Source organism: Chelmon rostratus, chromosome 18 (assembly GCF_017976325.1).
Source record: "Chelmon rostratus isolate fCheRos1 chromosome 18, fCheRos1.pri, whole genome shotgun sequence".
In the NCBI taxonomy this organism is placed as follows: Eukaryota; Metazoa; Chordata; class Actinopteri; order Chaetodontiformes; family Chaetodontidae; genus Chelmon; species Chelmon rostratus.
The window spans coordinates 11,145,788-11,162,957 of NC_055675.1; positions in this window are offsets into that span (position 1 = coordinate 11,145,788).

Sequence of the window (17,170 nt, forward strand, 5' to 3'; positions counted from 1 at the left end):
TGTTAACAAGGTACAAGGTTCATGTATTTATCACTGTACACCACAGGGTTATATAATTAATTGCTAGTTGTAGTCCATTAATGCTGCTGAAGCAACAGAAATTGTATAAGTGGATGAATCAATAATAAGTCATTAAAATTATAAAGGAGTGCGGAGGATGAGATGAGGAGTCTGAGGACAGAAGCTGCTGTGGATACTTCTGCCGGACGGCAGCAGGGTGAGCAGGCCGTGACCTGGGGCGGGTATTGTCTTTTAGCGCCCTTCAGGCTCTGCACGGGCAGGTGGGCTCGACAGACGGGTACCAGTGATGCTCTACGAGGTTTTAATCACCCACTGAAGAGCCCTCGTGTCCTGAGCCGTGCACATCCCATGCCGAGCTTGTAACAGGCGACACGGATAATTTGTTGTCATAATTGCACCGAATGTAGCCACATAACACATGAAAACACACGTCCTCCTCAAAATTGTAGCTAATCATCTGTGTTACTTCCTCAGTCACAATCTGCCTTTGATAAGTTCTGATCACCTGACAAGAGGCTACTACCTAACCTCCAGCAGAGAGTAGCAGCTCTGTGCTCTGAGTTTGAATAATTTCCTGCATTGTAAATAATAAATACACGTAAAACGTCTAGGATGAAATAAACACCTTTAATAAACACTGTCAAAGCCAGCCGTGCTCATCAGTGAGCAGCAACAGGTTTACGGATGAGGAGGTTGAGAATGAATCATAGATTGCTTGTCAATAACACCACTGACACTCATCCATTAGTGCTGATGATGTTTAAACGAGCCAAATGAAATCCTCAGTGTAGAGCAAGCTCCATGCGCGCACACACACACACATGCGCACGCACCCACCCACCCACTCACACACACACACACACATACACCACAAATTTCCTGAGGAGTTAATGAGTGCTACTTTAACACAAAATTAACGACGATGTACACACACCTGCCACAGCACGGCTGCAGCAAAGACACGCTCTATCTCACACACACTTACGCACACATCCAGCCTCAAAGCGGTCACTATTTTTTTGACAGCAATTGTGTCCTCCCTCATATTTCCACTAATGACATAAATGCCCACTAAGAAAAACACAGTGATGCTTTCGGTGACGCGTCGTCTGAAAACCCTAAAACACTCAGATTGCTGCCACTTGCTGGTATTTTTGTCATCCGTGGACTCATCCACACTCTTTTCCACACTGGCTATCACCTCTCGTCTCCTCCTGTGCTCTACAGTCTCTCTCGCTCGCCTCTCAGCGTCCCATGCAGGGTTTCGGTGCCCACCCACCATCATGCCAGACTGTGGATGGGCTCTTCTCTCTCCTTGGCTCTGTATCCTCTTGCGTCTGTCTGCACGCCTCCTCTGTACATCCTCTGTGCTCAATGTATATATATCTGGAGTATCAATATTTAGGTTTGGTGGGCCGTGCAGGAAAAGACACATACACCCACACGGTTAGAAATTAAATTATACAGCATAAGCACTGCACAAGGAAAATGCATGTTTACTGCAAACTAAGGAAAATAATGCAGAAAGTGCAGGTTTAAACAACCCAATCCCTTCTTGCATTTGTGAGCCGGGACACACAGGGTACACAGAGAGAGCGGAGGTGGAGGATGACACACCGGCGGAGATTCAACTCCAAGCATCACCTGTCCAGGTTACATCCAAGGTCAGGAGCTATTTCGGGTTTCACAGCTGTAAAGACAAACTCGAGCGCGATGAGTAAAACTGTTTCTAAACGCCGGCATGGAAAAAGTGTTTTATGATTATACCCAACAGCAGCGAGGGCAGATCGCCACAGTCAGTTAAACAGGGAGGCAGACAAGAGAAGGCAACCTGATGTTTTACCTGCCAAAGCAGTACAAAAACAAGCCAGGCAGGTGTGTTCAGACCCCTTCTTAGTTTATGAATATCAAACATAAGAGTCACTTCCTGTATGTGGGACACTTAGGCTTTGGCACTGGCCCACCCCTTTGGGAGACTAACGGCACCTTCTGAGTCTATTCACTCAAATGGAAGATTAAATTTGTATTGCATCTAGTGTTGTATTGTTTGGACGTCATCTTGTGTTATATGAATTGGTTTAAGTCATCTGTCCGTGTCTACACAGGCGCAGCTGAGTGTAGGTTGCTCATGCTTCAGCAGCACCCCAACAAACAATCACTGGAGGTACAGGTGGAAAACAAAAGAAAACAGCCTGGTGAAAAGCATGCTCTGGATCGAGGCCGTGCGAGCCGTTACACAGCCTGTGTTGACAGCTGCATTGATTGAAATAGAAGCGTATCTGTTAAACACGCGTGAGATGGACAACTTGAAAGCCAGGCCCTAAAAGGTGACAACCATGGGAGGGGGCCTGCGAGGCTGCCCTTCAGCATGCTCACATGCTGATGACAGCCTGACATTCCCATCCTTAGAGATACAGTCCCTAATATGTAACACTGGATCCTACGCTTCCCAATAAAACTCAATAGTCCCAACTATCACTCTGATGACATCACTATGACATCACTAGTGTCAAACCTGGCAAGATGTTTTTACAACCGTTTTCACACGCTTAGCAGTGCTCCTCATGACTAGTAAATTTTAACTTTCAAATATCAAATCTATTGAAGTGCCTCTTTAAAAGAATCATAATATGTTGATTCAGCACCTTCAGAGTCAATATAATATGGAGGTTCCTGCCAATTTCCCTTATGCACACGCCACACAGAGGACATGCACTCACACACACACACATAAGTAAACACACAGAAGGCAATTAGGTTGAAATGGGTAGAAAAAAAACTCACCTTTCCTTTCTCAGAGAGCCTTTAAATCATCCATACAGGTAATGGGTTTTGGAATTGATTTTACTTTCATAGTAAAAAAAAGCAATCCAGTGCTGGTTTAACTACTGTCCTCTCCTCTAGGCAAGCTTTCCCATTCACCATTCAGCAACCAGTGGTCCAATAATAACAGTGCATGGGATCATGAGCGTTCACAATATGTGTATGCAGCTGTGTGTGTGAGAGAGATATGAATGTGTTTACACAGTCACGTTGTGGGGACTCGCCTTCTGTACGGCGACAAAACACAAGTAAATCACTACATTATTAGTTAAGAATTAGGGTTAGGCAAGTAGTGGTTATGGTGATGGTTAGAGTAAGACCATAGGAAATGAATCCATGTCTATGTAATGTCCCCAAAAGTGATGGAAACACAGCTATGTGTGTGTGTGCGTGTCCGTGAGATCATCCATAAATGAGTGCATGTGCAAGACAGAGAAAAAGCATAATCTGCCGGTAATGGAACATGAAACCGAGCAGAAAATTGCAAAAAGAAATGACTCCTAGGGAGGGTGTCAGCTCTGATGAAATAAAGCCCTTCATGTGTGGCCTAATAAAAGCAGGCAGAGGGGCTAATGCCCTCTATAATCACACCTCTATTCTGACACACACAGAGGCGGGGGGGGGGGCACAAACACATGTGGTTGCAGCACGGCCAAATATTCAAAAGTGGCCTGATAGTTAATTAACAGGCGTGGTTCTGCTCCCCTGGGTGTCAGCTGGCCACTGCAGGTAAGAGCGCTCGCTGCAGTTTTTCCTAATGGACTGAAAATATGACGTGTGTGTGTTTTTTTACATTAGAACGGACAGCAATTCATAAAGAATAAAGAAGCTAGAAACGCTGTTGGAATTAAAAGGAAAAAAAATCTAAAGTAGAAAACTTGAGAAACAGGTGTTCCCCCCAGAGTCTGTGCATCTGATGGCCAACTTGCTGCATTTATGTAACCACAATATATAATTATGATAGTCAGTGTGTAAGTGCTCCACTTGTCCTCGTAATTTAGGGACATAATTAATTTTGGAGGTTTCAGTGGCAGGGACTTTGCCCAATCTTTGTGTTTAGTCAATTGATTAATTGGATTAAATCAATTCACTAAACTGAAACATTGATTTTTGAATCTGGGATCATGATTCAATTACCTCAGCGAATAATACTGTATGTGAATCATGCTGTATGTGTAGCTGAAATGATGGACTTTATATTCAGAATATTAAAATTATCCTCTAGAGATGACTGAATAATACCTCGGGGTGATGTTTTTTCTTTAATAAACATGCATATTATTAAACGTTTTCAGGCTGTCCACACTCTCCGGGCTGGAGAAGGTAGCAGGTATGAAGCATCTTGCTTAAGGAGCCGCCGCGGTAGCGCTGTGCTGCGCCAGCGACCCTCCCAGTACTTCTTGAATTGTAATGCGGTCTACCCACCATCACAGACATCAACTGGTGCTGCGAGGGAGTAGCATGAAAGATCCACAATTCATGAAGTCCGCAAGGGGGCGGGTCACGTGGACTTTCTCAGAGAGTCTGCTCGGGGTGCAGACTTCACCAGACTTCGCTGACTGATCTGCCAACTATCCACTGCAGTACAGACGCTACAAGTTTTTTAGTCAGGAACATAAAACTTAGAAATGCATGAAACATAAAAGTATGATGAGATGTTACATGCATCATGTAGAACCAATTTCTAACTATATAATATTGTAGAAATATGTAAAAGAAAAAAGATGCACATAGCAAAAAGTGACGGTATATAAAGGACAAAGCCCTTCATATCAGGGGCTTACTTTCAACTTGACTTTGACTTTGACACAAAATACTTTGGAAAGACTAGATATCCTCCCAAAGCCCAAAAATTCAAAAATGATGTTAGAAAATATGCAGCAAATAAACTCTTTTCTGAATCAATCCAGCAGCAGCCAATCACGTTGCATAATGCCTGTTCTACAGATTTGTTAATTTGGCACTGATTGAAGGAAAGTTCTCAGACTGTAATTAGAGTTAAGTTGTGTTGTGTTTAAAAGTTGTGTTTAAAAGCAGGTGTGGATTTCCAGAGGAATTTGCTTGAACGGCCCCAGTTAAACCCAAGTGCATATTTATTCATCATTAATTCCTTATTTAAAATTTGACTCTTGAGCTTATGTTTATGTTGAGTCGTATGCTCGCCTGCAGATAAACTGCACCGCTTTACATGTTTGCTGAGCTGCTGTGCAGCGACTGAAAGGCTCTGCTAGCATGTAATTGAAATTTGTGATCTGGTTGTGCATCATTTGAACACCGTCTCTATTTTACCTATAATTAGCACCGAAATTACACAGTTTCCAGGAAGCTTTCAAGGAGCTACTTGGATCTGCAGACCTGTAAAATCAAGCATTGCAAACAGAGCTTGTCTCTTGCTCACAGCTTAGACTTGCCCTTGAAGGAAGCCCTAAAATGGACACAAACAGGGAAATAAACTGAAAGGGTGCCACCTGCAGATGTGTCCGGTTAAAGGTTAAACGTTTGGAGCCTCAGCTACATTTGTAGCGTCTGCCGTGGTTCATCAGTATGGGGGGTACGCTGCTATTATGTTCCGCTGCATGGGGTCTCTGTTCTTTTAACCCTCCTCCTGTCTCCTTCTGTCTGTGTGGTGTCATTACTGTTGATGGGGCGGCTGGAATTGGCTCTGCAGGGGGGGATATGATTGGACAAAACTATATTCAACAGCTATCATCAACTGACCTGCCCTTGACCGCTGCCTCACCAGTGGATTTACTAAATGACCCCGTGTCAAAGAGATCGGTCGTATTGGACAACTCCTCCATGAATAGCAGAAAAACTGCGCGAGCATGTGTTGGGCCCTGTCAACCTACTGTGGCTAAATAAAGGATTGTTTGCAACCATCTGGCGGTGGCCGTTCCTTTACAGCACCAGACGCAACTCATAGCGTCCCAACGGGATCCCAGCCAGCCAGCCAGCCAAGAGTGTGTGGTGGAGCATAGATAAAACCTCATTCTGATGCCCAAGAAAGAGAGAGGGAGCGAGGGAAAGCGGGGAGAGAGGAGGAGAGGGAGTAAAATATTGATGAGAAATGTGAGGCACAAAAATAGAGCGGCTCTGAATTCCCAATGAAGGGCAAAGGACGCACACATCCCCACACACACACACACACACAAGGCAGGGTGTAACAATAAAGCAGACGAGTAAATCACATACACGCTCACATGCACATGCGCGATGGCATTTTTGTGGGAAACCATGATTCAGCACAAAAAAAACCCCATCCACTTCCCAGAAGTGCTTTGCAGCAGTCTAAAATAGTTAACTGGCCATCTTCCCGGTCTTTTTCTTCTTTCATATATCCTATGTAGCCATCATAAAAAAAAAGCATCCTCTCTCATTATCTACAACTTGAGGTCACGCACAGGCGATACGATAACATGCTACGCGCAACAAAAGGGAGCCGAGACACGCTTTTCTTCAAGACCCTGAGAGTGTTTGTGGAATCAGAGAGTGGAACTAAAGGAACGTGAACACAACAGGCAGGCGACAACAAGTTGCTGCTGCCAGCCCACATTCACATGCAACCTTCCACCTCATCCGTTACACTTGGCTATCTAGCATCAGCGGCTGGCGTGCGTGTGTGTGTGTGTGTGCGTGTTTCACTTAATGAGACCCAGCTGGCCTTTAAACACACTTTAACAATAACCAATTAAATTCGAATGAAATCAGATGTCAAGAAAAAGGAAGGGAAACTAATTTAATCTATCTCCGTTCTTCTAATATATTTTTTATCCCAACGAGGCCCACAGCAGCTCTTAACCTTCACTTCTTTTACAGTAATTAATTTGTTTTGAATTACACCAACTGCTAACAAGTGTATAACCGATAAGGCTTTCCCCCGGAGCTGTGGTCCAGAGATCACGCTGGAAGACAATTACCAGAAAATGTGAACCCTCAGAGACCTACTACAACCTACAGAGAATTTTTTTCTTTCCCTCAGCCTACATATATGAGTTCGACCTTTACACGTTCTACCTGAAACTACTCATTTTACTGCTTTTCGCTTCTCTTGGGAAAACAAATGTTTTCTGAGATTCACATTAGCACAAGTTGACAAAATAACTTTTGGCCAAAGTTACATTTCCTAAATAATGCATTAACTGTTCACTACGAGCTCAAGGAAACTGTCGAGGTTACTCGCAATAATAATATTAATAATCAACGCGCGGCGGCTTCCATTCGGAGACTTTGTGACCCGAGACTGCAGCCTCAGTCTCCTGAGCAACAAAAACCTTTTCCTGAGTGACTGCTGGGGAAAACAATGAGTCACAGAAAGTCAGCAGAGTTCATGCGCAGATACGCACACGGTGATGGAGCACAATTCCCATCCAGCCCTGGCCAATCGCAGTTAATTGCTTCTGCAAATGAGTGATTGGGTCCGATTTTTTACCACAGCAGGATCGCACAGGAAGAGAGGATGAAGGAAGGAGCGAGGGGGAGAGAGAGATAAAAACAAAAACATTAACCTGTCACGGAGGGGCAATTAACAGGTTGATTAACTCCTAACCATTGCCAGACTTTCCCCCTGTGTGCTGCTGTCTGTGTTTGTGCCAGCCTGTTCTGCGCTCTGATAGGATGAACGGGATGGACTCTGCAAACCCTTAAAACCTCTTAAAAAAACTGATTAATACTTATAAAATTTGTGTAATACTCCAAATTCGACTAGACCTTTTCATTTGCAGGTCACTGTGTCAACTTTTTTGGGGGGTTTTCTCTCTCTTTTCTCGTGCCCTCTCTAATTCCTGTGTGGTAAAAGTCAGACCCCATCTGTCATCCACGGAAGCAATTAATGGAAATGAATGGGAATAATAATGGGATTAATTTCACCTCCCCATGCGGATCCTGATTTAATCCTCTGATTCAGATTTCCATCTGAATGAATTGATTTAACCGTGAAACGTAGCTGTTTCAAATTGTTGCGTGTCCAGGCCTTTGCATTGACCCCATTGGTTGTAAGCGTGTCTGCAACATTTTTAGTGGGTCTGCTGCTGCACAGAAGGGCAGAGGCAGACCTTTAGCTACGACCACTGCGTGAAATTTAGAGATGCTGATGATGATGAATTCTTTTAACTTTGGAGACAGCCAGGCTAGCTTTTTCCCCCTGCTTCCAGTCTTTATGCTAAGCTAGGCTAACCACCTCCTGGCTACAGCTCCAGACATATAGAGAGTGGTATCATTGTCTGTGCCTAACTCACAGAAAGAGAGTGAATTAGTGTGTTTTCCAAAATATTAAACCAGTGCTTAAATAGCATTTTTTAAGAATGTGCACATCATAGGTGAAATACTATTTATTTTGAATTTGGTCGTGTTCTTGACCAGACCTGCAGTTCAATCCTGCTTATAGTTTAAACACAGAGTGCGGCGAACATAAAGCAGAACTTTTATTCACCACTTGATCGCTATTTCAAACACATGCAGTGAAGACAATGAGAACATGACCCATCTGTCCTGGGTCTGCTGCAGAGATCCAGGATCCAGTATACGCTGAGCGTGACTCATTTTTTCCAATTCAGATGGATTTTAACCCCAAACTGGCTTGTTGAACACACTTGTGATAGATCCTGGAATGATAGGAAGACCGGTTACCTTAGCAACATACTACCTTTCGGTTCCTTCACATCACTGTGAGAAAATGTTGGAAGCAGAGAGAGCGAGAGCGAGCTGACAGTCGTGCAGACAGACAGTGGAGACTGGCAGGCAGGTGGACAGGCAGGCACCACTTGTTTGTTGTTGATTAGTGTACAGGCGAGCTAAGGTTTGTGAAAACCCTCAAAATGGTACGGAATATAGTAAAATATACGGGAAGAGAGGACTGAGGAGTGGCCATCAGAGAGCTGCAAATCTCCAGATCATTTCCTGAAAACCTTCACATGCACATGAAGCATGATTGTTAACTCACGTAAATGCACACATTTATCTACATATTTTACATGCATGTATTTGCATAAACAGAGAGTGTAAACCAGACAAACACAAACGATAAGACATACATAGAGGCGTCAATCAATTTGAAGACAGAGACACACGGATACGTAGACGATCAATACAGAGCCTCATGTCTGTACTGGAGAGAGCAGGAGAATATCAGTCTGATTGACCGAGACGCGTATCAGCTTTCATTCATCACCACGACCGTCTCTCTTCGTCTTCTCTCTCTACTTCTCTGTAAAGTTTACTCTGAAAAAAGCGACTGAAAAGAATCAGCTTGGAGTTCTGGGGAGGCACACAAGAGGTCACTTTTCAAATGAAATATTCAATCTGTTTTGATCTGTCCAAATTCAGAATTCACTCTGTAACTGCAACAGGCTGCGGCTTGTACTACAGCATGGTCTGTCCGACTGGGCTCAACTACTGCATGCTGCCAGAAACCAGGCAATCGTTCTTCTCTGGCGTCCTGGTTCGTCCGGGAATGTCCCAGCTCGTCCAGGGTTGTCCTGGTTTCATGGTGTCCCAAGCAACAATCATCTGTACAACACTAAAATGTCCAGTTCTTCACCACAATTAAGATAAAAATGATTACGTTATACTTGTTTTCAAAGCTAATTTAGATGTTCTTTGTGTTCTGTTCTACTCATTATGACCTAACCTAATATTAAGACATAAAACATCACTTCAACACTGATTTGTCTGAATGTGTGTCAATCGATCGATGTTGTTGTTGTCATAGGCTATGACGCTTTCTGGCAGAACCTGTCAGTGTGCTAACGGTTTTCTGTTACGTCCAAGAGAAACTGCGTCTTCGTCTTTTCTAACGAGCTCCAGGAGGCTCACTCCTTCCTCCGTAAAGCACCCGGCAACGAAAACGCTGCGTTCATGGCCTCCGCGGCGTTCAAAGGTGCACTCGGTATGTGTGCTAAGCTGGTCAGTGTAACCCATCCTGATGATAACGCCAGTGGTGCGTCTATAAGCGCACACATGTGTGCGTGCAATGAGCATGCGGTGCTCCCTGGTTTGAAAAGGAGAAATCGCCTCAGCTTGACGTGTTAGCTTGTCTCTCTTAATTATGCTAGGCCCAATTTGTGACTGCTGTGACTAGTTATGGGGTGACGAAACAGATGAAAATGAGTCATCGAGACGGGAACACATCAGTGTAAAAGTTACAGCAACTTTTCCTCTTTAGTTGCATGCCGGCACACCAACACACACCGACTCTCCATCTGTCCCCCTTTCACACACACACATTTTACTGAATACCCATTGAAAGTCTCCTGTCCAGCCTGGTTCTCCACGCCGCCATAAATCAGACAGCTTTCACAGACTCACCACCTGGCAAACAACTGATAGGGAAAGAAAAAGGAGCGAGACCCCGAAGAGCAAACGCGCCAATAGATCAGGTCAAATGAAACAATGGAGACAAGAGAAGAGGCGGGAGGAGGGAAAGGGCGACAGCGGGGAGCTGATAAAGAGCCGAAGTACACAAAGTGCGTCTCCGCTGTTAAAAGGGGAGAACAACTCAATTTCAGAATTTACACCTGTTTCCCTCCCAGCTCTCGCACTTCATGCTATCGTTCGGTTTCAGACAAGAGTATTCTATCTGCGTTTAAGCCCAGATATTCATGCACAGGGTCTCCTTTTGAGTGCAATCATACGTACATGTTTCCTCTTGACTGAATAGGATGCTCCAGCCATTCTAATGAAAATTGATCCCCTCAGGGAAATTCTCTTTTCAGTGAAGATTCAGTGATTTGCTCAAGGACTCCTTCGCGGGGTTGGATGTCCACCAGAAGTCAGGCGCTCGCTGAAGGATATTCTCCCTGCTCATTTCACGACACCCCCACCTCGCTGCCTACATTGTACAGTCGTGCTTTACACGGGTCACTCCTCTTTCGCCCGCGGCTATGACTGCTGTTTTACAGACTGTACAGCCCTGATGGGAATGTTGCATTCAAGCCCTGCAGCGGTGCTCCCCTGCAACTGACACAGACAGAGCTGCTCTGGTAATTTGGCAGATTCATGTTAAATCAAGGTCTAATTATAATGGGGCACCTTTAATTCTGCTGAAAATACACGTGGTTATTAATTTCAAGATCAAAACGGCAAGGCAGCAGTACATGAAAATCCTTCCCTAAATCTCCCTAAAGCTCCAGCACTGTACACTTGCAGGTAAAGCAGATCACATTTATTCTCTCTGACATAGTGACTTCAAAGCCTTTCCTGGGAGGAGAGCTAACAGTATAATTAAATCTAGACAGACGATAGGAGAGCAAACGCCTGCTAAATGGCCATCTTATCTTTCTCCGGCCTGACAAACTGTCAAACCCTCTCCTCCATTTGTACATAATAGGAAGGCGGAGGCAATGACAACACAATGATAGGTAATTGTGAGGAGGTGGGAGCTTAGATGTGGAAAATATCAGAAGCGACAGTGAGGTGAGATCGATGGATGAAGTCCTGGTTTGTTTAAAGCAGTGAGGAGCAGCAGGTGTGAGAGAACTTCCTCCATGTTCCCAACGGACTCGGCTTGAATTTATACATGTTTTTAATTGCAGGCTTTCTGTATCACACAAGACAACGCAATCAAAGACACGTACTTCTTTGAGATCAGCAGCTTAAACCCAGCTTAACAATGAATGAATCCAACAGAAGAGGATTGATGAAGTGTTCAAAACAATGTTTCTCTTACCTCAGTATCTCTAGACAGAATAATGACTGTCCGCTCCATAAAAAACACTGTTAATCTTTCATTGAAATTAATATTTATGATCCTTGTCTTGCCTTCTACCATCGGTCAACGTTGGTTCTGTTTAATCATGAAGGTTATCTTATATCTTTTAAAGTTTGCTGACATTAGCCAGAGCAAGCAAGGCTGCAGCAGCAAAACACCGGTGTGGGCGACGGTGTGTTTTATTGCAGGAACGACCCACACTGGTGATTTCAATTAATTAGAGTTCTTCTTTGCATGATTGACGGCCAAGTGCGCCACATGTGGCGACTCAACATCTGCAAATAGGATGTTTGTTTCCTCTCTGTAAGTCCTGCAGTCCATCAGAACGTCTCTCCGCGGCTGCATGCTTCTCAGGTGCAGCTTGTACTTCACTCCAGATAAGTCAAATTACAACTTTGTTGTTGTCATGTAATTCTCAGACAGGCTCCAGTCTCTTTCAACCTGAGCAGAAGTTTCAGTTCTCCTGAATTGAACCGTACAAATGTAAGCTTTTAGATTTCAGATCAGTTGATGCATGTATAAGCTGCCATCGTTTTGTTTTGTTGGGTTAACGATAACTGAAACTATATCCTTCATCCCCCATAATGCTAACGCTCCATGTGTCGTGTGCATGCACCAAAACTATGGCTCAGTCACACTTAAATCAAGTTACAAATGATGCTGATAAACTTGGACTAAACTATAACAAGATGAATTCACCAGATGTCAGCCTGTCTGAGATTCTTAAATGTGTTTTTCTGCTTTCTGTTGGATCTTAAGTACGGGATTTAGTCCTTTTCCTGCTTGACAAATGTAATTTACTGACAGTACAATATCTATTTGGTACATACTTGACAAGCAAAATGTATCATGTGTCCCAAATTTGTCTAAAATTGCACCAGTAAAGCGTCAAAAATGCACACTGTTGTGATCTCAGAATGCCCCTAATTTGACCATCTGTGTGTGGTTTTTTCCTCCTGCAGCAGCAAGGTGTCAAAAATCATCCCTCCGTGTTGCCTCTAAATGACGCCGCTGTGGTCTGAGAGGCACGGGATCATGTGTAATGACTTAATGGACAAAACAATTCATCCTGTAAACACCCCCCAGGCATTATCTGAAAGACCCAAAACTGTAAGAGCGTCAGTGTTAAATGCACTCTGACAGTCCCAACAAGCGCAGTGTGAAATTAACACTTGACACCAACACTGAGATAAAACTGAGGCCACATCAGCTTTAAGAGCGGACAAACAATCAACATTTTCAGCAGCTAATAGAATGTCGGTGAAAAATCAACACTCGTTAACAGAGAAAAATTGAAGACGCTGCCAGTGTTTAAACACACAGGTACAAACCAGCAGAGTTCATTTAACGCTGAAGGTTTACAGCAGATCCTGTAGCCCCACTTATAAAGCAGCATATGATTGCAACAACATCTGAATATGGAGCAAAATCCCAAATACACACACACACACAATGCACAAAAACAACACACACTCGCGGGCATGGCCATGAGACCTTGGTTAATTATTCACATTGGTCAATAATGAGCCGCGAATCAATTTTTAATTGTGTTTGTCTCCTGTATTAATCAGACAATCGATTCCAGGCACGTCTCTGGTGCTTAGATGAGCCTCAGCAAGCAAAAGAGCTGCAGGACGAGAAAAGATGAAGGGAGGACAGAGGATAACAGCTACCGCAGAGGGAAGGAGAGGAAGAGAGGAAGAGCAATAAGGCAGCATAGTGTGACAAGACGTGATGGTTCCTCGCTACCCGAAAAACCCCAAGGGATTTCCTTTTGTGTTTTTGCAGGCAGGTTTGCTGTTACCCCTGATCTTATCAGGTCAGCAGGTATGAGCTGGTGTGTGTGTGTGTGTGTGTGTACAGTACTTTGAGGGGCTGTCCTGCTCCATTTCAGTCAAAAAGCTGATAGAGTAATGAAGAGATGCTGACCTACCTACCTCCCTCCAATCCTCTTTTCCCCTGTTCTTTCTAATTTTAAGCCACATTCACACACACCTCTTTTGTCACCCCGTAAGCCAATCAAAGGAGCTTTAAGCTTTCGAACTCATTACATAATCTCTCTCGCCCTCTGAGGAAACATAATGCGCACCTGTCTCAGTCAGCGAGGAGCTCATTTCACCGTAACCGCCAGGAAAAAAAATAGAACTGAAAGAAACACGTGCACGCCAAGCATGTAGAAATCCAAAGCGGTGGATTAAACTTTAGCAAAACTTCAAAAAGCCAAACCAAACAGCCGGGGACCCTGATAGGAAATGTCAAGCGGCTTTTAAGGCACAAAGACAAGCCATTAAAAGAGTTGGCGTGACACGTCGTTTTAATATTCCATCGAGCACGCACCTTTGGAAATGTCATCGCTGCATTTGAGCTTGGCGTGATAGAAAGGCGCCCGCTTGATTACAGTCATCATCCTTTCAAACAGCCATGACTTGAGAATACATTTGCTAAAAATCCACTCGGAAATGTACACACACCCACACCCACACCCACCCACACACACGCACACACACCCACACACACGCACACACACGTTTAGATGCATGCTTCATAATCACATATTCACACATTTCAGTGCATCGCAGGCAACGGAAACATTATGTCACGCTGGAAATATCACAGGCCTGTTGTTTTTTGCTTTGATGCTTCTGATTTGTCTGCAACCCCACCACACACACACACACACACACACACACTTTTAGGCTTTTTAAACCTTGATCAAAAGACAAACTTCCAGTGACAAACTAATAACAGGTAAGCATCTCCAGCACAAAAGCACACTCGCTTGATGGACAGTCCAAACAGCAACTATTGGTTTCAAAGATTAAAGGGACTTGAATTGGCTTTCAAACATGCGAAAGGACTCAAGCGGTGCATCCCCTGAAAGAAGAAGGTATTATCATAATACCTCTGTGTGCACTGAGTCTGCCTTTGGTGCTCATAAAACTGCCTTTGGTCCATAAATTGACAATAAAACTGTTGTTTACTTGCATTTTGGCTTCTTATTTTCCCCAATCAGTGAAATGAATGCACAAAAGATGAGACAATCTGGCTGGTTTTTGTATTTAGTTACTATGGCAATGAAATGGGATGAGTAAATTGATAGAAAACTTTTATATTATTGTGTCCATTGCAGTGCTGATTGCGTAGGCGTAGGCTCCATCAGGTCGTAATCAGAAACATAATCTTTATGCAGAACTCTAAGTGCTTGCAAACAGAGGCAAAAAGAAAACAGGGCGACTTTTACTCTAATGCATGGCCCTGTAGGAACATGTGTCATTCATTAGTGAGCTTTTTACTGATTATTGGAGCACTGGAAAGGGCTTCACCACATGAAAACGTGTTTTGTTAAGGAGATAAATTAACAAGTACACAAACAGCCACACATGTCAACTTAATTAGTCACTGGCTGCATTAATCTGGCTGAACTCAATTAGAGCTTTCAAACTTAATCGACGCCTTATTTGCCCGAGAAACCAAAACAAGCCAGAGTCGATCTTTCATCAGCAGTCTTGCCTCTTTCTTTCTGGAGACAACACATTCTCATTTTTCACCGGTGTTGCATCGGATTTGTGAGAACAGGTGGGAAAATTTTGTTTTGATCCCCTCATGTTTGAACCATTTGAGGTTAACACTGTTTGATTGGCTGCAGCTCCCTGTGGAACCGAGGCCGCGGCCCTGACCGATCGGGCGGGCTGATTCTGTTTGAGCCCATTGATTGACGGCTGCTGAAGATTAAGTTTGAAATGTGAGCTTGCATTGATTTGCGGGGGCGATTCAATGTGCTGCCGTGAACGTTAGCTGTAAGAGATGTAAGGAGGCACGTGTGCGCAAACAGATGCTTAATCAGCAGCACCACCGGTGGCCGAGAGAGATAATACACACATTTATCTATCAAAACACAATATATAATAGGTTTGCACTTAATTTACTATATACATTCCTGGCATATATATAGTGTCTGAGTCAAATGTGCAGACAAAGTGATTCACAGTACATTAGAGCACTCAAATCACATTTCGTTTAAAAGCAAAATAGAACATGATGATCTAGCAAATTGTTGCTTTTCTATTTTTTTTATAATCAAAATGCTGTACTTAGCATTTTCTCTTCACAGTCGCAGCAACAGACGTCATTTCAGGAGCATGCAGGAGAGCACAGTCACAGTTCAAGCCCATAAAAGCATTCATTCTGATCATACTTTACTTGGTTCATACTTTACTGTACTGTGATTTTATGTGTGTTTATGTAGGGAAAAGCAAAAACATGTGCATGCGGGGGGTTTTTTTATGTCTGCAACTTGTAAAAATCTTTATAAAGCGACTTAACGCCCCCTAAAAATCTTGTGATGCTGGCCCTCAGGGGTTTAACTTTTCATCTTGCTGCAGGGATGGAGATCAGGTGCGTCAGAGCGCTGTGACACCTCTGACGGGTGCGGTCAGAGGTGCAGATTACATGTGCTGCCTTCTGGACTACAGAGGGTCTCTTCAAACTAAAATCACAGCATGTCCAGCAATTAATCTGTGCTCAATTTGACTGTTCTAAACAACTGGTTGCCATTGGTGATCAGTGTCCTCTAGCAACAGAGCAAACTTTTGTAGGCATGTGGCCATAAAATCAGAGGAAAACCAGATTAAAGGCCATGCACACCAGTGGAAGCCCCAGTGTCCAGACTGTGAGTTCATTTCCATCCATCTGTTTTTATGATCATAGAATTTGCACATTAAAAAAACCTGAGTGGAAAACTGACAAAATAGTTGAAAGAATGCAAAAAAAAAAAAAAAAGTTTTTAAGCACAGCTGAGGTGGAAAAGTTGGTGTCTCGATGAAAAGAAAATGCAACCAAGTGCAGTGGAAACGGTCGTAGTGAATGATGGACATCAGACAGCATTAGCATCACTCAAACCTTAAACCTAAACCAACTTGCTCTAAAAACTTCTTCTTGTTTGTTTTTTGGTGAATCTGGTACAATAATGGAAAGTATGATCCTGGCCATCGTGTAAAAGATTTAATAGCTGTGATGTGACAAGTCCCCCGTTATCACAACATATTTAAATCGTGTGGAAAGTTTGCCAAAAACCCACACAAACCTTTTCGCTTCCAAGAAAATTTTGTTAAATACACTTCCAAGAGAGGAAGCACATGGAGACGCTGAAGTCAACAACTTCTGCGAGACATGAGGATGGTGGGAGGAGACGTGTGTACCTGAAAATGACCACGGCAGTCACCCTGACAACCAAACCGCCTCGAGTTACGCTCAGACTTCTGGAAGCAACAAGACGGAGACAGACATGTTCAGCCAGCTGAGAAGGACCGAGGAGGCACTAACACAGACATCAGGGACGAGGGAACCGAGCGGTCATGATGACCCAGACACTGACTCAGGCAGAGAAATGCTGACAGAATGAGTGCAGGTACAGAAGAGATGTGAGAGCGGTGAGAGGACAGCGGCAAAACTGAATCAACAGCAAGTCTCCGGTGGCCACAGACACAACAAGCTAAACGCTGCGATGGTTGAACTGAAAGAGCTGCAGCGCCGAGGACTAAACAGACGCCGACTGCTGACGGATCCTGAACTCTTAAAGGGCAGACACAACACTTTCACACATCAAACGCACCTTAAGTAGTT